The 25,328-nt window shown below is 42.2% G+C and overlaps 1 protein-coding gene across 3 annotated transcripts in view; it reads left to right on the top strand.

The window, feature by feature from the left end:
• The window catches only part of PLEKHA7 (pleckstrin homology domain containing A7), a 155,631-nt gene that overhangs the window by 66,706 nt on the left and 63,597 nt on the right, over window positions 1-25,328 (top strand). The window lies entirely within an intron of this gene.

The following is a 25,328-nucleotide window of genomic DNA, read 5'->3' as shown; positions in this document are numbered from 1 at the left end:
TGCATGTGTAAAAGATCAACTTTGTGCATTTTGAGAACTTTAATCTTTAGGAAATCTGTGTGACTTCAGAAACATCTGGAGCCTCAAGGTGAAAACCTCAAGTATGCACGTGTGTTCATACATGTGCATATCTTAAATGAATGTTTCTTTTTGCATATGTATCTACAAAAGTACAAGAAAATGTACCGTAAACATATTTGGGGGTGGAGGGGAATGTTAATTTTTGAGTTGGGCCATATAGTAGTTCAGGAAGACTTGTTTTGTGCAGACTGCCGCTGAAATAGTTGATGAACTGAAGGACTGCTGTGTTTGTGGAGGAAAATTCCATTGGAACCATGCAATGAAATCTTCTCCATAATTGTGCATTTGATCAAATTGGTCAAATTTTTCTCAGAGGTGCTGAAATGTCTTAGATCTGAACTGTCATTCTGTGCTTGTTAAACCCTGGCAGGATTTGGTTTCATTTGCTGAGGAGTAAGTGAACTGAGGATGTTCAAAGCCTTTTTTTCTGTTTGCTTCTGATTCATGACTTTATGAGCTCAGTGATTCAGAACATGTTCTTACATGAAAAGCACTGTTTAAACATGAGGTTCAATACATTACATTAAGAGCATTCAAGTGTATTTTTTACTGCATACAAGCTTTAGGTATCATTGTTTTCTATATTTTCTCTCAGTAGACTTACACTTTACAAGATTGCCACTCTCTGTTTTTGCTCTTCCTGGAGGTAGTGGTTTTTAAACTCTTTTTGCAAAACATGGCACATAAGAATTGTTCACAGACTGGCACAAGATGTTCTGCTTGGTGTCCATTGATCTTAATTCTGCAAACAGTGAGGAATGTGAGTTGTCCCATTTGAAGTGTTTGAACTGAGCATGTCTTCACATTGTTGTAAGTAAATCACAGATTACAACTGTAATCAGTTTTTCTGTTTTAGTAGGTAAATGCCATCTCAGCTTTTTCAGGTTTCATTTGTATGGATTTATTTTGGTCCATGAAGTAATTCAGGTATTACCAAGACCGTAATTCAGACTTTTAGGTGATACCACTAATATGTCTCAGCTATGCAAAGGTTATTATTATTATCATTCGCTATTGTAAAAGTTCTTGCTGTTCTTTGGAAATTGTGGCTTCTGTCACTGCAGAAATTTTTCCCTTCCTAATGAAGATAATACATTTTCTGGTTAATTATCTAAACAATATTTATTTTGTTTGTTTTAAACTGCTTTCTGTTTTAAACTGTAGTGTGCTTTTTTCCCTTAGTAGTAAAAATACCTCTGATACTACAGTCATATTGACCATTATAATTACTTTTCATTAAGGGAATTTTTAGTGTGATGAGTGATTTCTAGACATTTTCATTCAAATAACTTAGAGAGTACTGGGTCAGAAAATACAATAGCTGATTCTGTTCCTGTACACGAGGGAACAATGCACACAGAAGTTTGTCATTTAAAGAAAAATGAATGGAAGTATTTCAAAATAGGTTTTTGAAAACTGATGAATATACGCAGTATGAAGCAAAACTCTTTTGTGATCCAGTGAGCAAAAAATGTGATCTCTGCCTTTTGTGTAAAATAACCATCTTTCACCCTGGTAAATAATAAATAAGGGCCTATAACTCATGCTTCATTCCTTAGTCCTCTGCAGGAACTCTGCTTCTTGCCAGTTAAAATAATGTGATTAGACTTTTAACTACAAAAATATTTGATGGACAAAAGCATGTGCAAGCCACAAAAATTTGGCATTTTACAAGTTCTACCTTAATCTGTACCTTGCTACCTGCTTTGTAGTAATTCTTAGTTTATGATTAGGAAGTGTTACCTGCTATAGTTCAGGGTTTTGTGGATGTTTAAGTAAATTATATGGTTTTAGTTGCAGTAAGTGTTATTCATGTTTTTTAGAAGTCTTAGCTGTTAAAATTTGTTCTTAGAAATTCCACAGTGGAAATACAGAGATGCTGCAGTGTAGTTTTCTCTCTTTGGTCATTCTGACTTTTCAGTAACAAGAAAGTGATTGATTGTGAATGGAAGCATCTCAATAAGTAAAATGGTATTGCTAAGAGAGGTGAAGAAAATACAGTAAGGAGGAGAAAGTGTGCCAGAGCAATGTTATTTTGAAACTCATGGGCTTAGATTCTAATTTTCTCTTTATGTTTTGGTGCCAGCTTGTTGCAGATGCTGATAGTTCTCCATGAATGAAGAGTGGAAAAAGTTAGTGGGAAATATTCCTGAGAAATGTTGGGATGGGGTTGTCTGGAACTTTTGCTGGCTTTTGGAAGATAAAATGTGTCCCTGCTGCCTGTGCTCCTAGTCCAGGATTTCTGTAGTGACCACAGTGTTATGACAGGCTGTTTGGATTGCAAGTAGTGCATAGGGGAAATCCTGCTGGAGGGTGAATAGTTTAGAGAGATTGGGGGTGGAGGAGCCTGAAGCAATACATGCACGGTGTTGCTACGACATTTGGAGGTAGGAATGTCTGAAACATATTTACAAAATAATACTGTAAATACAGGCCCTGAGAAGATTTAAAATGAAAAGTCTTCCAAGGCTCTATTGTATTATGGAGGTTGCAGTTAAAGTGGTGTTGTGAAGACTGAATTGAGAAACCCATTTTAATTATTTCCTGAGAAATCTGCTAATTGATACCATTGAGATTTAATTCCTAGATACAACTGCTGCCTGCTAATGTCCCACATTCTGCATTCTAAATTTTCTGCATTTTAAAAAGTCTGCTTAATTTGGAATCTCATAGGTCAGTTAACACTTTGGTTTTGATTCGTGAATTTATGAATACATAGTGATCTTGATTGTAAATGTTGTATAATTATACATTAGTATAACCTATATGTTTATAATTTGATTATAATATTGTTACACATTAATTGCTGTGTGAGGAAGAGGACAGGGTAATTCTGTAAAGAACTGGAACTACCTGTACTTGGAGCCCCAGGGAACAGTGGGGAGTTCAAGGAACAGAAGAGAACATCTCAGTTGTGGAGGATTAGGAAGCAAGGAAAATCCCTGCAGTGTTTCTGTGACTTTCTTTGGTTGCTGGAAATTTGTTTGCCTAAGGGAAAGTCCTGTGACCTGAGCTGTGTGTTAGTGCAATACCATGTGCCTAGTGAAGGACATAGGGTTTTTGCTGGTTCAGCCACTCATGGTGGTTTTAGGTGGCAGGAGTTGGTTCCTGATGGTTTTCCAGTCAGGTGTGTCCAGAGGGAGGCTGTGAAGATGATTGTCGGAGAATGACTTAAAGAAAAGGCCATGAGACATAAAATTGAGAGAAAAGTATAAGGGAAAAGTAAGGCCGTTTCTAACAGTTCTCAGCCTTCTGACTTGTATAAACAATTAGACTCTCTCAGGCATCACTCTATAAACAATAAAGTTCTCAGCTTGTCTTCCCATGGCAAGCAGAACACTGTCCTTGGGAAGGCCTGTTATCCTGAGAACAGATGTAGAGGTTTTGGGAACACTAGTTTCTGTTTTAGTTTCTGGTTTCTGTTTTGGTTTCTGTCTTTAATAGACAATTGTAGGTATTCTAAAACAAAGGGAGAGGTTAGTTCAAGAATGGCTTAAAGAAAAGGCCATGAGACATAAAATTGAGAGAAAAGTATAAGGGAAAAGTAAGGCCGTTTCTAACAGTTCTCAGCCTTCTGACTTGTATAAACAATTAGACTCTCTCAGGCATCACTCTATAAACAATAAAGTGTTCAGTATTGTTTATAGAGTGATGCCTGAGAGAGTCTAATTGTTTATACAAGTCAGAAGGCTGAGAACTGTTAGAAACGGCCTTACTTTTCCCTTATACTTTTCTCTCAATTTTATGTCTCATGGCCTTTTCTTTAAGTCATTCTCCGACAGATGATCAGAGGGGTGGAGCCCCTCCTGCATGAAGGCTGAGAGAGCTGGGGATGTTCAGTCTGGAGAAGACTCCAGGGAGACCTTATTGAGGCTTTTGGGTATTTAGAGGGAGCTTATAGGTGGGGCTAGTTTCCTTATTGGAGCGAGGTGATAGGATGTGGGGCAATGGCTTTCAGCTGAAAGGGGACAGGTTTAGATTAAACACCAGGAAGAAATTCTTTGCTGTGAGGGTAGTGAGACACTGCTGTGTTGCCCAGAGCAGGGCTGGATGCCTCATCCCGGGAAGTGTTCAAGAACAGATTGGATGGGCTCTGACCCACCTGTTCTGGTGGGAGCTGTTCTGCCCATGGCAGGGGGCTGGAACTAAATGATCCATGGAGTCCCTTGCAGTGCAACCCCTTCTGATTCTGTGATAACTGTGCTGGAGTGACATTGCTTCCTAGAAAAGCATCCCAATACCTGAACTGAATGCTACTATTATTTAATAGGATCGAGCTGGAAAGTACCCCAGCTTTTTAACATTTATGTAAGGTAACAATAGAGCTAATACTTACTTCTAGTATCTTAAATGACCTCTTTGCCTCTTCTACCAAATACACAGACATATCAATTCTACAAGCACATAATGGAGGTCAGGTTGTACAAACTATTAATGCAATTTACAGGACAGTCCTTGAAAAAGTTTAATTATTCCCTTGTATTTGTTGCTGGACTTATTAATGATTATTTTATCCATGTGTTGGGAAGCAGTTAGAAGTGTGGCATGTTGCATATGTCTTTGATATGAGCTACTTGGCATTAGATGAAGGGTCCTTGCTTCCAAAAATAGTTGGTGTTACATGTCATGGATATGGATTATTTCTCTTCTCTTAAGAATTTGCTCTTAGCTATAGCAGAAAATGCCTTCAAAATTGAACCACCATCCTTGCATTTGGGATTTTATGGGTAGGGCAAGATCACTTAATAAAAAGAGTACATCTGTCCTTTTTCTCCCTTCAGGTAAACTTCTGGAGAGCACTATTAGGAAACAGCATGGTTCTTGGTCCTGCTGTCAAGGTCCTTTTTTTCTTCCAGCAGGTTTTCGATACAAGATGCAGGGAGATGGGCTCACGCACAATTCAGAGCAAAGTACTGGCTGATTTCTGTCTTTTGTTGTGCTTCCCTACAGGGCGTTCTCACTAGTCACCAACATTTCTGTTGGAGCTTCAATCTGTTACATTGTTTATTTTCTTTAGATCCTGTTAGTTAAAACAAAACTCTGTCTATTTCCAAAGTACTATTTCCAAATAGAACTTTATTGGGTTTTTTCCCTTCCCACTGTAACTCTCACTTGTAAATTTCTAAGACATCAACAAAATAGTTTTTGTGTCTATTTTGTGGTTCTCATGCTTGCATTTATGTCAATAGAAGTATTTGAGAATGAAAAAAGTATGTAAGGAATCTAGAACCAAACATTTTGAGGTGCCAAAAAGTTCAAGCTGCTCTTTCTTTATGTCTTTAGAATACAATGTCTTATTCTGCAAACCTTTCCACATCCAAGGAATGTAGAATATACATGTGGTCTTTGCAGGATTTTTGAGCTCTCTGATGGTAGTTAAATTCAGGAGCTTTAAAGCTTGAAATCATGGCATATAACATGAGGTCTCCAGAATACTGGATAGAAGACAAACTCTGTGTTATGCAAGTTAAGAATAATGAATTTATTTTTAATTTTTCCTAGAGAGTGTCTTTTGTATTCAGAACTGGGACCTTTTCCCTCTTTTCAATTTGATTTGACAGCAGTTTGCATTACAATGTGGCTGTGTCTTTCTAGTGTTGTACTTTGAGATGAATGAATATTGCCACGCGTGCCACGCATCAGTTCTGGAGTTTAATCTCTTGTATTAACACCACTGGCTTAGATTTGGATTCTTAGATGGTTTCCAAAGAAGAGTAATAAAATTACAACTTATACTACAGAAGCAAACATTTTCTGGGTGATGTTAGGCTGAACTTGATGTTTCAGTGCAGTTATTTATAAGTTGTACCTGGGTGAATTAAGTTTAGAAAGTAACTGAGTAGGAAGGTTTTAAGTAGCGTAGGAAAGTTCATCTCTGAGTGAGCTTAATTTTGGAGACTTATATTTGGAGATCCAAGTTTTCAGGTGGCATTAATTGACTCAGGTTTATAGAAGTGCACTGGCAATTTAATCTTGCCAAATAATTTTGCTGAACTTGCTTTGTGGGTGTTGCAATGCTTCAGGATTCATTATGCTTGTACAGTCGTACCCTGTTTTACAGTGTGTTACCTCACAGCTCTGGAAGAGTACAGCAGGAAGAAAGGCAGCCACCTTCTTCCCACATCCATACAAATCGTTCCTGAAGTGAAAAGAGCACTCATGTTGCCAAAATGTTATTTGGCCAAATCAAGATGATGTTATGTTGGATGAAAATACTTTAAAGATCAAAGTTCTACGCACTGGGAGAGATATTCTGTAAATCCATAAGCAATTAATCTGGAATGCTGCAGTGTGGCGTGTTCATCTAGATTCAGGAATTTCAACCTGTGCTTGCTTCCCAGCTTTGCTGGAATTCTTTGGAAAAGCTGAAGTAATCCTTTTTGCTGTTGAGAAACAATGAATGTTTTTGCTTGTATGTACTGCAGTCGCATTCTGAAAGCTGCAAATGAAGTTGTGTGTCTAAATTGGTAGGCACCTTTTCTCTCTTTTGAAGGTATTAAATGTTAATAAAACAATGATTTCATAAAAAAAGGAGGACTGTACAAGAAATCTGCTTCAGAGCTGGAATCTAAATCTTGATCTCCCAAATCCCAATGTAGTAGTGCCAAAACCATTAACTTTAATCTGTTAATGATGCAGAAGAACTTCAGGTATTGCAAATCTAGACATTTCTTTCACTTTTCTTGTGGGAGAGCTTAATTCCTCTGTAAAGACACATTTCCTGCTCCCAGCCCAGTTTCCAAAACAATTGAAATTCATCACTCCATGAATTCAATTTTTTTCAACTTTATAATGCAAAACTGATGAATATAACTTCACAGCAGAATCACTTTGTAAGTGAAGACTTATTCAGCAGAAATCAATCGTCTCTTTATTCAGTGCTGCTTTCAAATTTGTTTTAAAGTAGACTCTGCAATTCTAGGTTACTAAGCTTTATTTCAGGAACAGCACATGTTCAGGGAAATTATTTGTGACATTTCTATAGTTTGCAAATTAAAATACAGTGGATCTACTGAAAGCATGGAAGGTATTGTGTTGCTTGTAATCCTCTTGATTAAATATTAATGCATATGATACTCATCACGGTGCATTTGCAGTGTTAGCATTTTAAAAATTAACATTGAGTAAAACCCTTTTTACTATATGTTGCTCTGAATTTACCAAGAATGTCTAGCTCTTAGTCTGGCTCTGTTCAGTCATATGCTGTGGAGAATGTTATTTCTGCTCTTGCTGTATCTAAAAGGGAAAAAAATTAACTCCCTGAATGGTAAAGGACTATTTAACATCTGTATTTTCAAGAGATTATAAAGTTTTCCATAAGCTAAAAGATCCACATTTTTCAAAGGCATTCTGTCATTGTATTTTCTGTTAAATAATTACCTAAAGAACAAATATTATTTCATGTGAAGTTACTTCACCCCCTTAGCTGCCAAGTTTCAGTCACATGCTTGATAGAGGCTTTCTTGGCATTGAAAGGACTTAATGCAGGCTCTGAAGAAGTTGTTTGGAATTTCTTTGAGTCTCTAATCCCGTTCTCACCCCAGGCCTTGTCAGCAGTGTGAGAGCTCTCCTGCTGGCTGCTTCTCTTGCTCCAGCCCAGCAGAGACGTGCAGAGCAGACAGGGGCATGCCTTGGGCTCGGGAGGTGACCCCACATGGGACTGTGCTCACAGCTTGGGGACACGTGGCAGATGCCAAGGTGGGACAGGTGGGTGCTGCTGCAGGGGCTGAGCTCTGCTTTAGGGGCAGGTCTCTGGTGCTGAGCTGTGTGGTGGAGCTGTGCAGGCTGTGCATCCCCTGGGATGAAGCAGCAGCAGTGCTGTTGTACCCCTGGAGGTGTTTTCTGCCCCAGGTTCACCCCAGTGACAAGGGGAGCTCTGCTGGTGCCTCGGTGCCGTGCAGATACAGGACAGGAGCCAGGCCAAGAGGCCAGGACACCCTGCCCAAGTGGCCCAGCAGGAATGCAGCTGATAGCTCCCCTATATATGGTGATGTAGTGCTAGGAGCTGTCTTTTGGCTGGGCTGGGCTGCAGTTTTGCTCCCTGGAGCTAAGGAGCCTGATTTTGTCTGTGCTGGCTGTCCTATGTGGCTGTTCACTTCCAGTCACATTGTGAAAGGTGATAGTTGCTTCATCTTTCCAGTTACTTTAAAAAATAATAGCAGCCTCCATGCTTAAGGAAGGGATTTTCATCTTCTCCAATGGAATAATGTGGTTACATGCAGTGTCATTCAGAACTGATTTTGAAGCCTCATGCAGTCCCCAGAAGACTGTGTCCTATCTAATAATGCATATTGATGCTTGCTAATCTAAATGAGACCTCTGAACCACTTCACAGAAAGCCAACAATGTTGTTTTACAACTGTGTTTGCTAGCTTAAGCCCAGGAAGAGTGAAAGTGTGCTTCTTGATAGATTACTTGTGCTATTTTCCTTAGCCACTAGATCTACAGATTGTCATCAGTTGTGTGTACTCTGGACTTTTTCTGAAGTGGTTGTTTGGGCACTGTTAATGTGTCTTCTTAGTGACATCAACAAAATGCAAATATTTCTTCTGTGGCTGGGTTGTTTTCAGTGCCACTCTTGTAGTTATATTTTATTATTTTATTCTCAAATTTTCACTTTCTGTCAGTGCAATGTGTTGACCCAAGAAATGTGGCACAGAATGTTATTTTATATGAGAGTTTTCTTCACTTTCATTTATGTTTGCTTCACACACTTAGACATTCAGTACACTAAACTCAGCATAACTTATGCCAGTAATGTAAATTGTTATTAACCAAGTGCTGTAGGTTATATTGTGACCTGCATGCTTTGATTACATAGTGGGGAGTTGGAGATTGTGGTAGTGACACTGGATGACTGAAAATAGTGGTGCTTCTGAAGAATTAGTTAATTGGTTTGTGTTTAGCAAAGAAAATGCTGGGGTTACACACACTAAAGCAGTTCATTTCCAAAAGTTTGTTTGGCTTTCTGCATTGAGTAAAGTAATGAGAGTTAAACCAGAAATGTTTTAGAGGTTGGAATTATTTAGTACAGTGTTGAAATGGTCAATGTGTTAATGATTGTATTTCTCCATCTTTATATAAATGTTGTCTAGTAGTGTTGTGTATATTTTAACGTATTTTCCATTCTATAAATACCAAAGAAAATACTTTAACACTACAGCAATATTTCTGTCAGTGTTTCAGAATGTCTGAGGAGTTTCTGTGCTTGTCTGACTTGGGGCCACTGAGTATTTCTACATCTCTGTAAGGACAAGTTGGCTCTAGGTTATTTCTTTGGGCAAGTTGTACTGAAATAGTCAGCTTCAGGTAGCTTTATATCTTTATAGTTGTGTGGCTATAAATGCCCCCTTTTTCCTGTAATGCTGAGCTTTTTGTTGAATTACAAAGGTATTTCTGCATACTTTATGAACTGTGCATAATCTAAAAAGAGACTCTTCCATATCTGTTTGTCAGTTCCAATCCTAAAGCATTAATCTTGGCTCTGTGTGTGATTTGCAGTAGCTTTCTGTGAGCAGATGCTGATGCCATGGCTTTAGAGCATGTCAGTATTTCAGTGCTGTAGGTGCTGGGCTTCTTTGGAAAGGGAAGGAACAATGAGGTGAATAATTCACAGCCCTGGAGAGTCAGCCTGAAAAGCTCCATTAATTCCTACCTGTTGCTCTAGGCAAGATGATCTTGCATTGCTAATCTTCTCTCAGCAAAAACTTGGTATTATGTGCCTCTCAGGAGTACTGTAGAGTCCATTTAATACTAAAGATTTGATAAGAAAAAGCATTTTACAAATGCACTTCACTTTGGAGGAGATGCATTGCGTTTTCTCCAACACAGTCAATTGAGTGAAAGAGGGGAAGGAGGAACTCCTTTGAAACAGTCAAGAATCACACAAACCAAAAGAAATAATTTTTTTGCTGTAGTATTTTCCTTTTATTTCCCTAAGCTGCAGATGAATAGAGTTTGAAGTGTTTCAGAATTAACCACAAGGCTTCCATAGGCTGGAATAGTTTGTTGCAAATGAAGAACTTTTATTAATATGTATGCTAGTAAACATTATCAGCCAACCCACAAGACTGGGTGTGCTCTGTGGGAATTGTGGTTTCTCCATACTAAACTGTATATATTCAGTTAATACAGTGCTGATATCCTTGTTTATTCTTTAGCTTGCTGTCTGAAGGGCAAGAGGTTTGTAGGATTATGGTCAGTACCTCAATAGCACTGTGGAGGACATGGTAGGGCTACAGAGGGACTGACACAGACCCATGGGTGCTCTGAATCACCTTTACTAGGAAAGACTTTGGTTAGAAGTTCTGTCCTAGCAGATAAAAAGCACAGGAACCCAGCCCACATAAACTCTCTGCTTTAATGGAATATTTATTAGTACAATGTAAATGGACTTCGGATTTATTTAGTTGCTGCAGGAGTTAATTAATGGTGTTATTCAAGACTGAAGGAAGAAACCATGTTTTCATGCTATTTGGAGCTTTTCTTCCTAAACGACGTGGAGTTTTTACATTTTTCTCCTGGCGGAATCTATTACGTGAATCTTGATTGTTTGGTTTGGGTTTTGTTTGCCTTCTGTGATAGAAACAGGACTTGTACCTGGAAACAGGAGTCGAGTTGTACCTGGAAACAGGAGTCGAGTTGTACCTAGAAACAGGAGTTGTTCTAGCCTTGTGACAGTTGGGCAGCTTGGACTGGGTGAAGCCTTGGGTCTTCTGTGCAGCCCTTTGGTCAGTGGTGAGCTCAGACTGAGTTTCTCAGTTCTTCCTCCACTCTAATGTTGAAAACCCTCAAGGATGGGGACAGCCCAACCTCTCTGGGCAGCCTCTTCTAATGCTTTGTGATCCCTGCTGTACACAGCTGTCCTGGAGGGGAAAAACCTCCTCCAAGCAATCTGATGGTTTCTTGTTTCCTTTCATGCTGCTCCCATGAGGTGCCACAGGGAAGGGCCTTGTTGGTTGGTCCTGGCAGGGCACTCTGAAGCTGGGCAAGCCCTCAGCCCTGACTCTCCTCACCACAGGTGCTCAGGAGCATTTTGGTGCCTCTCTGCTGAAATCACTTCAGTTTGTTGATGCCTTTGCTGTATGAGAAAGTCCAAAATTGGATTCAGTATTCTAGACTGTAGCCCTGGGACACTGTGATGGATACCAGCTGCAATTCCTTCATTCCGTCCTGGACTCTTGTGATTTTGTATTTGATTAAAATGCCATTCCTGTGGTATAGGTGGTAGATAAAACATTTCCATTTCATAGAGAGGTGAAAAGGGCAGTGTGTTTCCACATTGTCTAAAAGCACACAGAGGAAGGTCTCAATCTGCAGTATTGTCCTCTAATAATCACTTATTTTGTATTATGGATTAAATAAAATAAATAATAAATCAGAAGTGCATTTCTCTTAAGTTAAAATCTATCTTTGCCATTAAAAAGTGAAGAAGAAGATAAAATGTTTTGAGGCTATATACCTTATGTGGCAGCAGAACAAGTTTTCAAAATCTGTTTTACTCACTTCTTGTAGCTGTTGTGTTAAATTGTTTGAACTTTCTACGCTATACAGTTTGCTACATAGATGAAAACTGGATGCTGGAAGACTTGTATTTGCTTTGATATTTAGAACAAAGTGGATTTTGTTGTCTGTTATCACATGTGTGATGTCTTTGCATCAAAGTTTAATAGGTTCAAATAGCGCTAGAGAGGGTTTTCAGTCTCCTTTGGTAAATTTAGATGCTATGCATGTGAACACCTATTTTGTTTTAACCACTTTTGTTATGGATTAAAACCTGAGATGTGTGATATTTTTGTGTAAAGCTTCCCTTAAATACTTTTTCTGAAACTGTATCTTTATGTGGCTCTGCTTGTTGGGCAGCTTCATCACTAAACTCTTTATATGGTGGTTGACCCTGGAATATAAGAGTAGGCTGCTTTACCCAGGGTTTTTTAATCATATTTCTTAAAGATGTTACTACTTTCTTTTTTATTAGAGAATGAATTAATCATTTAGTTAGTGTATCTGTGTTATCAGAGAGATTTTAAATTTAATTTTTAATTTTGAAGGCAGGGACTACAATTCTTCTAAAACTGCAAAAGTAATGAAATAGAAATAAATTCCTCATTTCTAAAGAGTCTATTCTTAAGATTTCTTTTGTCAAGATTTCCTTGTCTGGAAGACTAACATGCTTTTCCCCTTTAGTTTCAAGTTCCCTGAATGCATTTTGTTTTTGTGAGTTAATAAAACCCTGATGGTTTCTCATGATATGCATCAAAAAGGATTTGTGAATCAGCAGATGACTTCAGCCTGTATTACTCATGGAAATCTGTGTTGATCCTGTGATGATAGTGTATTCATCCTCTTATCTGTGCTTTTAATGACTGAAAATACTGGTAGTGATTCTGTGGCATTTTCCATATTAGCTTACTGTTGGTTTATTAGCTCTGTTTTTAAAAGCGTGTTCATTAACAAAACCCTTCCTGCTGACACTGCTACTGGATAGTATAAATTGTCTTTGGTAGTTCATTAAGGCAGGAGAAAAGAATTTTTTCATTTCCAAGGAAACATGCAGTTCCCATTTAACTTCCTCATCAGTGAGCTGGGTAGAAGGATGACACTACACAAGGGCATGACTGTCAGTTCACTGTTCATTTCAAACTCTTCTTATCTGCAAGCTTCCACCAGAAGTGAAAATACAATAAAATCTGATGCCAGGCCATCTTGTCCCCTTTCATCTGTCTTTATAAGCCCAGACTCTTGTGTTGAGTGCTGCTAGTCACAGACACAGCAGCTCAGGATAGTTACAGAATTGTGTTTGGGCTGAACAGCTAAACACTTTTGAATTCTCATCTGAGTAGGATGTAATATTTGAGAGAATCAATTTTTCTTATGCAGTAGTTTCTAGGTTAAGATCCTCATTAAACTCAGTCAGGGGTGAAATTTTGACCTTATGAAAGTCTCCTGGACACTGATTACAGCAGGGCAAGGATTTTAATGCTGCTCTGATGAGACACTACTATTTAAAGTAGTGAATCATGTTCAATGTCTTGAAAAGATGGAGTTTTGTGTATGTGCAGCTTGTAGTAGGTGCTTTTGCTTGATTGATAGAATTAGTTGGTATTGTTCCTAATCCTTTCTACTTATATCTATATTACACTGCATTTTTTTCCAGCTTGCAGAACTTTGAGGGCACTGTTCTTCTTGGACTATTTGTTGGTACTTGTTCTAACCAATTCTTAAAGCTAATATCCAAAAAAATACTCAGAAGTCTGAAACTGTTTTGAAGCCATTGATGTATTTCAGAAATATGTTATGAAATAAAGCAAACTATTTCTGGCTGTTTGCCTGATTAGATACAAGCACTTCCTCCTGTTTGGAGTAACAGCTCACTGGCTGAACAGTTCTTCACAGCACAGGTTCTTCTGTCAGCTGCACCCACACCAAAATCACCTATGGAAGTGTGGGTGGGTGCCTGTGGGATCTCAGTCTCTCAGAACTGGGGTGCAGGGTGAGCAAGACCCCCCCTGGGGGGCTCGGGAGTCCTGGAATGCTGCCAGAGATGTCTGGTGGCTGGACTTTGATCCCACATGGGAGATGACATCAGTATGAGGACGGGAGGATTTCACTGGGGTGAATGGTGAAGGGACAAGTTAATTGGAGTGTGAGATACAGGGTTTAAGATCCCTGTACAGGGGGGTCTAGAGAGGCAAGATGGAGGGATTGGGGCGTGCCCTTCTCCTTCTTCTTCTTCCTCTAGGCCTCCATCTTCTGTGGTGATGTTGGCACTCCGGGATTGGACCTTACTAGGGGAACACTGGTTAATAAGGGTAGAGGGTATTGGAGAAAAATGATAAATATGGTATACGTAACTCCGGGTATAAAGATAGGTGACCGCCCCAGGGGCTTTCAGTGTGTGCCCATGGCTGACTGCTGAGCAGAACTCTGTCAGGCCAAGAGAAAATCTTTTAGATAAGCAATTAATAAACACCAAGACCAAGAACAAATCTGAAGCTTCCTCTCGTCCTTTCGAACCCGGGGGCCCAAGGCCATCTTTGGGCTTTTCCCCAGACCATCTGAACAGCCCAGAAAATCCAACAATTGGCGTCCGCTGTGCGGGCTATCTCCCACCAAACCTTTCGGGGGGGGGAAAGCCCTGAAGAGCTGAAGAGCCAAGAGAACAGCACTGATAACTCCAGAGGAGGGAAGCCTGAAGAAAGAAAGAAGAAAAAGAAAAAACCGGCCGGGAGAAGCTGCAAAAATCAGCAGTCACTGAGAAACTCCATCTCTCAGCTTCTGCTGAAGACAGCTCGTAGCAGAGCGGCCTGGACTGGGACCAGAAAGGCGCCTCTGATCCATCCCTCGTAATCTGCTGGACGGAGAACAAGGGCCTCCAGACCACGCTGACGACAGATTCGGTAAGAAGGCCAAAATAAAATCATGGGGGCAACACTCTCCCAAGAACAACGGGAAATCTTATCCACCTTACAAAGTGTAGCAGAATTATATACAGAAGGGATCCCAAAGAAAGAATTAAAACAGCTGTTATTATGGGCAAGGCTCAATTACCCACTTGCGGAGACATATCTTTTGTTCGAAGTCGGGTTTTGGCAAGAAATTAATAGGCATTTATATATTTTAGCAACAAAAAAAGATGAGACAGCGTTAAAGCTACTCTCGCCGGCAAGAATCATGTTACAAGGTATTTCAGTGCAGTCTAAAAGACTGGAAAAGCAGCGAGAAGCTGCGGTACCCTCAGAGAAGGGGGCGGAGCGGCAGAGCTCCGGAAAAAAAATTGCTCTGGCTTTGAAAGGCCAGGGGGAAAGGGCTCTCGAAAAAAGAGAGCGGGAAAAAATATTAAAACCCCCGATCAAAAAATGCAACAAACCCCAAGGGCGTCCTGAAACTCCAGAGAGTGTGGAGGAGTCAGGAGCAGAAGGGGGGGAGCAGGAAGATAAGGGATCGGGGGGGGGGCCTGTTCGCGGTGAAAGCGGCGACGCGGCGGCGGCGGCGGACGCGAGCAGCGCGGGTGAGGATGAGGAGACGCGCGCGGAGGGCGAAACTCGCAAAAACCGGGGTGTAGACTCACACGCGAACGCGGAAGGCGGGCTGAGGGAAAATTTGCAGCCTCAGAGGGCCGCCGCGGCGGGACGCAGGAGGCGCGCGGTTGTGACGTCAGAGCCGGTGCGACGGTCAGCTCGAATCGCGGGTAGAGCCGGGGTGCCGGCGGGAGAGGCGAACACAACGTCAGAGGAGGAGGGGTCGGATTCCGGGACAGACCGAGGGGCGGGAACCTCGGAGGTGAAACAGGGGGGAGACGATGATGACGTCACCTTGGGGGACACCGGAAGTAGCTCAGAGAGTACGCACGCGCAGAGAGTAAGACGCGGGCGGGCCCGAGCCCGGTCCCCTGTGACGTCGCGGGTGAGGAGGGGCCGTGCTAGGGATTCTACGTCCCAGGGCTCCACTCCGTCTCCAGATCTGGCGTCTTTGGTCCCGAGCCTCGGAGTTTCAGTTCCTTCCCTTCATGGGAGACGCCGAGCCGGAAGAGGAAGTGGGGCAGTCGAGATTGCACCGTCATCCGAGCCAGGGAGGCCGGTGACAGCGCCACCTAGTGGCAGGAGGGCAGAAGTGCACGACATGCCGGGTCGGCTCGGCGGAGCCACAGCGCCATCTCGTGGCGAGACTGCAACAATGCAGCAATTTTTTCCAACAATATATAAAAAGAGAAGCACCTCGAAGAAGACAATGTTAACACAACAAAGAGATTATCCATCTGATCCACCGATCGTGAGATATTTTCTAAACAACACACAGGCAAAGCTAAAGGGAGATCCTTTGGTTTTGGTCAGAAACCCAGAAACAGGTCAAATAGAGGGTCCTTTCAAACTAATCTCTCGGGGAAAGGGTTTCACTTGTATCTCCACAGATCGAGGTCTGAAGTGGGTGTCGGTGCGGCATGTGAAGCCATTCCGAACACGAGAGCACGAGAACGCTGATCCAAGAAACAAAGAGACGAGTACTCAGACAGAAGTCGAGACTCAGGCTGCGAAAAACGACCCAGAAGAGAAATAAAAGAAACTAAGGACCTTGGGGGGTTTTCACACAAAAGCAAAGTAATGGGTTTCATGATGCTTATGTGCATCGTTCTTTCATTCATTGCAGTAAGCAGTGGGGGAGATTTACCTGTTAGTCAACCAAGGCAAAATGTATGGGAGGCTTTAGCTCGGGCAGCGAATTTAGATAGTATCTGCCTGACACATTCAAGACCAGGTAAACCATTTTCAGCATGCATGGTTGGATTGCCAGTGGACCAATGGCCAGTTCCAGGGCACTCTGCAATTAACATTTCGCAGGTCATTAAAAATCCTATAAAAGAGTGGTGTGCTTGGACACACCTGCTTCCTGTGGCTTCTACAGAACCTCAGGAATTGGAGATTTTTGGGTCCATGACAATGAGACTCTGCATGCAGTTTGAAGCTCCGAAAGTCACAAAGGTGAAAACTATTGATTTAACTCCCACTCATGAATTTTATAAGAATGCCTCAGCTTGGTGTAAATATACAAAGAGAACTACCAAAGGATCGATCCAAGTTCCGGTGCAATTGCCGCGGGGTCTGTTCTTAATTTGCGGGGACAGAATTTGGCACGGCATTCCTGCTAATGCCACGGGAGGTCCATGCAGCATTGGGGAAATTTCAATGCTATCGCCTGATTTGAACATGTTAAGAGAGGGAAGGCACAGAGAAAAAAGATCAATACAGCAATATGCAGCAGATTGCAATGATGAAATGTTTTCTTGGGACAAGAAAACGAGTATTGCTACAGCAATCTTCTCACCTCAGACAGCATCGGGGGTGGCCCTGACTCAGATCGACCGCATGGGTTGTTGGTTGAGCAAACATGCGCGGTCTGTGTCTGTCACATTGGATGACATGTTAAAAGACGTCAGTAGTGTGAGACAGGCGACTCTTCAAAATAGAGCAGCAATTGATTATCTATTGCTCGCTCATGGACATGGGTGTGAAGAGTTCGAGGGGATGTGCTGCATGAATCTCTCAGATCATTCAAAGTCAATTCATGAAAATATCAAAAATATAAAGGACAGCATAAATAAGCTTGGTGAGATCACAGGATCATGGATCGATCAATTGGCAGAATTCTTTGACATCTCTCCCATTTGGAGAGGAATCTTAAAAATAGGGTTTTATGTTTTAATAGTTCTCCTAGTCCTCATACTTGTTGTCCCATGCATATTTGCATGTTTAAAACATGCAATGAATCGGATGGCGAAAAAGATCTTTTTGGTGCAAACAGAAGGGGGAGATGTGGGATCTCAGTCTCTCAGAACTGGGGTGCAGGGTGAGCAAGACCCCCCCTGGGGGGCTCGGGAGTCCTGGAATGCTGCCAGAGATGTCTGGTGGCTGGACTTTGATCCCACATGGGAGATGACATCAGTATGAGGACGGGAGGATTTCACTGGGGTGAATGGTGAAGGGACAAGTTAATTGGAGTGTGAGATACAGGGTTTAAGATCCCTGTACAGGGGGGTCTAGAGAGGCAAGATGGAGGGATTGGGGCGTGCCCTTCTCCTTCTTCTTCTTCCTCTAGGCCTCCATCTTCTGTGGTGATGTTGGCACTCCGGGATTGGACCTTACTAGGGGAACACTGGTTAATAAGGGTAGAGGGTATTGGAGAAAAATGATAAATATGGTATACGTAACTCCGGGTATAAAGATAGGTGACCGCCCCAGGGGCTTTCAGTGTGTGCCCATGGCTGACTGCTGAGCAGAACTCTGTCAGGCCAAGAGAAAATCTTTTAGATAAGCAATTAATAAACACCAAGACCAAGAACAAATCTGAAGCTTCCTCTCGTCCTTTCGAACCCGGGGGCCCAAGGCCATCTTTGGGCTTTTCCCCAGACCATCTGAACAGCCCAGAAAATCCAACAATTGGCGTCCGCTGTGCGGGCTATCTCCCACCAAACCTTTCGGGGGGGGGAAAGCCCTGAAGAGCTGAAGAGCCAAGAGAACAGCACTGATAACTCCAGAGGAGGGAAGCCTGAAGAAAGAAAGAAGAAAAAGAAAAAACCGGCCGGGAGAAGCTGCAAAAATCAGCAGTCACTGAGAAACTCCATCTCTCAGCTTCTGCTGAAGACAGCTCGTAGCAGAGCGGCCTGGACTGGGACCAGAAAGGCGCCTCTGATCCATCCCTCGTAATCTGCTGGACGGAGAACAAGGGCCTCCAGACCACGCTGACGACAGATTCGGTAAGAAGGCCAAAATAAAATCATGGGGGCAACACTCTCCCAAGAACAACGGGAAATCTTATCCACCTTACAAAGTGTAGCAGAATTATATACAGAAGGGATCCCAAAGAAAGAATTAAAACAGCTGTTATTATGGGCAAGGCTCAATTACCCACTTGCGGAGACATATCTTTTGTTCGAAGTCGGGTTTTGGCAAGAAATTAATAGGCATTTATATATTTTAGCAACAAAAAAAGATGAGACAGCGTTAAAGCTACTCTCGCCGGCAAGAATCATGTTACAAGGTATTTCAGTGCAGTCTAAAAGACTGGAAAAGCAGCGAGAAGCTGCGGTACCCTCAGAGAAGGGGGCGGAGCGGCAGAGCTCCGGAAAAAAAATTGCTCTGGCTTTGAAAGGCCAGGGGGAAAGGGCTCTCGAAAAAAGAGAGCGGGAAAAAATATTAAAACCCCCGATCAAAAAATGCAACAAACCCCAAGGGCGTCCTGAAACTCCAGAGAGTGTGGAGGAGTCAGGAGCAGAAGGGGGGGAGCAGGAAGATAAGGGATCGGGGGGGGGGCCTGTTCGCGGTGAAAGCGGCGACGCGGCGGCGGCGGCGGACGCGAGCAGCGCGGGTGAGGATGAGGAGACGCGCGCGGAGGGCGAAACTCGCAAAAACCGGGGTGTAGACTCACACGCGAACGCGGAAGGCGGGCTGAGGGAAAATTTGCAGCCTCAGAGGGCCGCCGCGGCGGGACGCAGGAGGCGCGCGGTTGTGACGTCAGAGCCGGTGCGACGGTCAGCTCGAATCGCGGGTAGAGCCGGGGTGCCGGCGGGAGAGGCGAACACAACGTCAGAGGAGGAGGGGTCGGATTCCGGGACAGACCGAGGGGCGGGAACCTCGGAGGTGAAACAGGGGGGAGACGATGATGACGTCACCTTGGGGGACACCGGAAGTAGCTCAGAGAGTACGCACGCGCAGAGAGTAAGACGCGGGCGGGCCCGAGCCCGGTCCCCTGTGACGTCGCGGGTGAGGAGGGGCCGTGCTAGGGATTCTACGTCCCAGGGCTCCACTCCGTCTCCAGATCTGGCGTCTTTGGTCCCGAGCCTCGGAGTTTCAGTTCCTTCCCTTCATGGGAGACGCCGAGCCGGAAGAGGAAGTGGGGCAGTCGAGATTGCACCGTCATCCGAGCCAGGGAGGCCGGTGACAGCGCCACCTAGTGGCAGGAGGGCAGAAGTGCACGACATGCCGGGTCGGCTCGGCGGAGCCACAGCGCCATCTCGTGGCGAGACTGCAACAATGCAGCAATTTTTTCCAACAATATATAAAAAGAGAAGCACCTCGAAGAAGACAATGTTAACACAACAAAGAGATTATCCATCTGATCCACCGATCGTGAGATATTTTCTAAACAACACACAGGCAAAGCTAAAGGGAGATCCTTTGGTTTTGGTCAGAAACCCAGAAACAGGTCAAATAGAGGGTCCTTTCAAACTAATCTCTCGGGGAAAGGGTTTCACTTGTATCTCCACAGATCGAGGTCTGAAGTGGGTGTCGGTGCGGCATGTGAAGCCATTCCGAACACGAGAGCACGAGAACGCTGATCCAAGAAACAAAGAGACGAGTACTCAGACAGAAGTCGAGACTCAGGCTGCGAAAAACGACCCAGAAGAGAAATAAAAGAAACTAAGGACCTTGGGGGGTTTTCACACAAAAGCAAAGTAATGGGTTTCATGATGCTTATGTGCATCGTTCTTTCATTCATTGCAGTAAGCAGTGGGGGAGATTTACCTGTTAGTCAACCAAGGCAAAATGTATGGGAGGCTTTAGCTCGGGCAGCGAATTTAGATAGTATCTGCCTGACACATTCAAGACCAGGTAAACCATTTTCAGCATGCATGGTTGGATTGCCAGTGGACCAATGGCCAGTTCCAGGGCACTCTGCAATTAACATTTCGCAGGTCATTAAAAATCCTATAAAAGAGTGGTGTGCTTGGACACACCTGCTTCCTGTGGCTTCTACAGAACCTCAGGAATTGGAGATTTTTGGGTCCATGACAATGAGACTCTGCATGCAGTTTGAAGCTCCGAAAGTCACAAAGGTGAAAACTATTGATTTAACTCCCACTCATGAATTTTATAAGAATGCCTCAGCTTGGTGTAAATATACAAAGAGAACTACCAAAGGATCGATCCAAGTTCCGGTGCAATTGCCGCGGGGTCTGTTCTTAATTTGCGGGGACAGAATTTGGCACGGCATTCCTGCTAATGCCACGGGAGGTCCATGCAGCATTGGGGAAATTTCAATGCTATCGCCTGATTTGAACATGTTAAGAGAGGGAAGGCACAGAGAAAAAAGATCAATACAGCAATATGCAGCAGATTGCAATGATGAAATGTTTTCTTGGGACAAGAAAACGAGTATTGCTACAGCAATCTTCTCACCTCAGACAGCATCGGGGGTGGCCCTGACTCAGATCGACCGCATGGGTTGTTGGTTGAGCAAACATGCGCGGTCTGTGTCTGTCACATTGGATGACATGTTAAAAGACGTCAGTAGTGTGAGACAGGCGACTCTTCAAAATAGAGCAGCAATTGATTATCTATTGCTCGCTCATGGACATGGGTGTGAAGAGTTCGAGGGGATGTGCTGCATGAATCTCTCAGATCATTCAAAGTCAATTCATGAAAATATCAAAAATATAAAGGACAGCATAAATAAGCTTGGTGAGATCACAGGATCATGGATCGATCAATTGGCAGAATTCTTTGACATCTCTCCCATTTGGAGAGGAATCTTAAAAATAGGGTTTTATGTTTTAATAGTTCTCCTAGTCCTCATACTTGTTGTCCCATGCATATTTGCATGTTTAAAACATGCAATGAATCGGATGGCGAAAAAGATCTTTTTGGTGCAAACAGAAGGGGGAGATGTGGGATCTCAGTCTCTCAGAACTGGGGTGCAGGGTGAGCAAGACCCCCCCTGGGGGGCTCGGGAGTCCTGGAATGCTGCCAGAGATGTCTGGTGGCTGGACTTTGATCCCACATGGGAGATGACATCAGTATGAGGACGGGAGGATTTCACTGGGGTGAATGGTGAAGGGACAAGTTAATTGGAGTGTGAGATACAGGGTTTAAGATCCCTGTACAGGGGGGTCTAGAGAGGCAAGATGGAGGGATTGGGGCGTGCCCTTCTCCTTCTTCTTCTTCCTCTAGGCCTCCATCTTCTGTGGTGATGTTGGCACTCCGGGATTGGACCTTACTAGGGGAACACTGGTTAATAAGGGTAGAGGGTATTGGAGAAAAATGATAAATATGGTATACGTAACTCCGGGTATAAAGATAGGTGACCGCCCCAGGGGCTTTCAGTGTGTGCCCATGGCTGACTGCTGAGCAGAACTCTGTCAGGCCAAGAGAAAATCTTTTAGATAAGCAATTAATAAACACCAAGACCAAGAACAAATCTGAAGCTTCCTCTCGTCCTTTCGAACCCGGGGGCCCAAGGCCATCTTTGGGCTTTTCCCCAGACCATCTAAACAGCCGAGAAATCCCACAGGTGCCCACACAACTGTCATCACCATTTGGGGTATTCAACATAAAGGTGTTTATGCTTATCTAGTCTTATAGGTAAGTGTACAGGAGTCAGCCTGCCTGGGAATAAGTGCTGTAGAAATGGCTTGTAATAATTTACAGGGCATCTGTCCAATGACAATGTGAATGTTTCTCACAACTTATAAATTTGCTGTTAATGTGATATAGACTTCATCAATAGTTGATTCACACATTTCAAGTTTCAGCTGCCTGTGCATTTAAATTACTCCAGAGACAATCTATGCACTTGCTTGACTTGAAATGAAAGGTCATCAGCATCAGTCATGTCCAAAAATTAATAATTAGACTTGGCTTTGACTCAAATACAAAATTAATTGAAGTCATATTAATTATGAATTCTGCAAAAGGATCCATACAAGCAAAAGTGCCTGCCTGGCTCCATTATTCTATAGGGATAGGGCCTGGTTTGCATCTGTCTTAAGACAGTTGGTGACTCAGTTCTTTTGTTGGTAAAAGTTGTGTATACATACTGTGAAATCATGGAGTTTGTGGTGAGGTATCTAATTACAAAGAAATGGGTTTTGAAGTGTGATTCTTTTATGAAGAGTCTGAGTCTTAAGTATTATTATCCTTGGAAAGTGGTGTTCTGTAACTTTGAAATTCAGAATAATTTCTAACAATCTCTAGTGTAATTTAATAAAGCTAGTAGTGGTAGATAGTAATCAATGTAATTTTTTGTGGATTTTTCATGGTTTTATACTTGCTTTGCTTACATGACACTGATTACCACTATCTGTTCAAAATCAGAATAATATAAAACTAATAAAATTAAAAGATGGTTGCTAGGAAAAGATTCCATGATTGATCACACAGAAAACTTGTAGTGTTGCTAGAAGACTTAGCTTGGCATTTCAAATGTGTGGTGTTGTACTAATGCAAGCTCCAAGGCATTCAGAATTCACATGGTGAAGCATTCTAAGCCTTTCCCAGTTTTGTTGAAACTATTACATGTTTCTCTAATTAAAAAAAAAAAAAGAATAAAGGGGCATAGAGAGTAGAACAGTTTACCCTGTCCTTTTATTAAGGCACATTTTTTGTGCTTGTTGTAGGTGGTAGATTTCTGGACAATGGGAACACGTTCAGTAGCTGGCATTTGGAGGAAATACAGGTGGTTGACTAATTCTTGGGTAGCTGATGTGTCCAGAGAGCAACTGTGTCAGGTCTTGTCTTAGTCTATGCTTGGAAAGGAAGGAAACTTGCACTGCAATAAGTTTAGAGCACTCTGACTGGTGATGTTATTGTTATTGGTGTTGTGTAAACAGATATCACTGTTAAGAAAATATTTAAAAGACATGAAAACAACAACAAATAATTGTCATCTAAAAATCTAGCTGTTCAATTTCTCTCATCCTGATAAAAACAAGCTACTGTTAATAGTCTTGGAATAAATCCATTTAAATACTGGGAAAGCTTCAAAGAAGCTTTATTATAAGAATTAAATTGTATTTGCAGAGAAAGGATAGAGGGAGCAGCAGAGAATGACAGAACAGAATATATTGGAAGGAAGCTCTGTTCCCCATCACATCCAGCCAGGCCAGCTTCAAAGTTGGAACCAGCTTATAAAGTTTGATATTTGGCTTGGAGCCTTATCTGGCCACATTTTGGATGTTTCCAAGGAAGGAGATTCCACAGCCTTGCTAGGCAACCTCTTCCAATGTTTGACTGCTCTCATTGTGAAGGGAAATCTCCCTGCCATCTAATTCCTTGTTGCAAGGCATTAGCCATCTGTTGTATAGGTTGTTTTGAATAGTGTCGCTTAGTCTTAATGAGTCCTGTGAGGCAAAACACTTAAACTCTCACTTTTCAAATTCAAATAAACCACTGTGTTCTGCAAAACTAATTGTTAGTGGCAGGGGTTTCATTTCTTTCTTCCCAGTGAAGTCCTACTGTTGAAGCTGCAGAAGTTTTGGGTTTATGTGCCCTCTCCTTGTCTGTGAAATTACCCATCTGCATTTTAGGTAGCAACAGAACCATCCTTCTGTTTCTCTGCTCATAGTGTTTGCTTGATATGCAAAACTTGTCCTAAAATGCATTGCTCAGATATTTAAAAAAGTGTTTACTTTCCAGCTGAAATCTTTATTATTAGTAAGTAATATTTAGTCTTGTTAGTAATGCACTTGCTCTTTATTTGCACTTAGAGGACTAATTCCTCTTCTGGTGAATTTATTTCCTGAGATAGAATAAAGCATTTGTGTACATGCTTGTATGGTATTATGGGAAACTTCCCTTCCTAATAACCCTGGAGCACTTCTGGAATACAGTTCTTTTTTTTTTAGTCTTAATTGAAGAATGAGTTATTAATGATTGACAGCCTGCAGATGAGAGCTTGTTGGCAGCTCCTCTGCCCCTGGACAATATAGCTGGCAAGGTCCTTTCAATTTTTTTTTTAAGCTAACAGGGTATCTGCCCTTTTTTTGATAGCAGTCCTAACCTAAGCACTAAGGTTAAGCAGACTGCATCAGGCCTTCTTTGAAAGGAAAGGCTTTCAACTTAAAAACTTAAAAATGGACAGTGTGACAAACATGGAGTTCAGTTGTTAGGATTTTAATTCATTTATTTATGATTTTCTTTGAAAACATCTCAAGTTCCTATCCCACTCTTTGCATGTAGACACAAAATTAAATCTCACATAGAAATGCTTTTTTAGGAAACAATACTCCTCAGTGGTTTTGTGAGGAAATATATCCTGGTTGCTTTGTAGATGTTATTCTGTGCTTACTGAAGATACTTTCTCTGGATCTCTGATTTCATGGAAAAACTGAAGAGATAGAAACTTTATTAACCTTTATTAATCCTCAGCTGTAGGACAGGTTAGTTCTCAGCAGAGTAGGGAGCAAGGGCCATCCCTGGTGCAGTGGAGTAATTGATAGCCCATATCTTGTTCACAGTTTCCAATGGCTCTAGGGTGAGGATTTTTATAATAGGTGAGGCTGGAAAAAGGCTTTCTGGTGTTGCGTAAGTTGTTAGAGCTTTCAGCTTATCATTGGAAATGTTCATTATGTGGGTGCCTTCTATCTGACTTGCTCAGTTATAAGGAACCCAACCCAGTAGCAAGGTGTGTTGGAAAAGGGTGAAAAGTTTATAACACACCAAACACTCTTTGTGTTTATGGCCTGAGTGGGACTTAGCATGAGCAGTTGGTGGAGTTTTTGATGTTCTTAGGGGTTGGTTGATTTTGCTTTGCTTGGTTTTGGTTTGTTTTTTAAATCAAGACGTGTCCTGAGCTATTTACATTGGCATGTTATGGCTGCGTGAGCTGTTTGATTGTTAGCTGTCCTTAGTCAGCAGAGTGTTATCTCTTAGGAACTCATTGCTCTGAAATCTGAAAGTGTTTCTTTATGCCTTATTCTGTGCTGGGGGCATCCTGGTATGCTGGACAGAAAGGTCAAATCTGTAATGCTTGAAACC

The sequence above is a fragment of the Melozone crissalis genome, unplaced genomic scaffold (genome assembly GCF_028551555.1).
Source record: "Melozone crissalis strain CALT ecotype California unplaced genomic scaffold, PUWL_Pcris_2 ptg000018l_1, whole genome shotgun sequence".
Taxonomy (NCBI): domain Eukaryota; kingdom Metazoa; phylum Chordata; class Aves; order Passeriformes; family Passerellidae; genus Melozone; species Melozone crissalis.
Note: the sequence above shows the minus strand (reverse complement) of the source record. Positions and strands in the feature narration are given on the sequence as shown.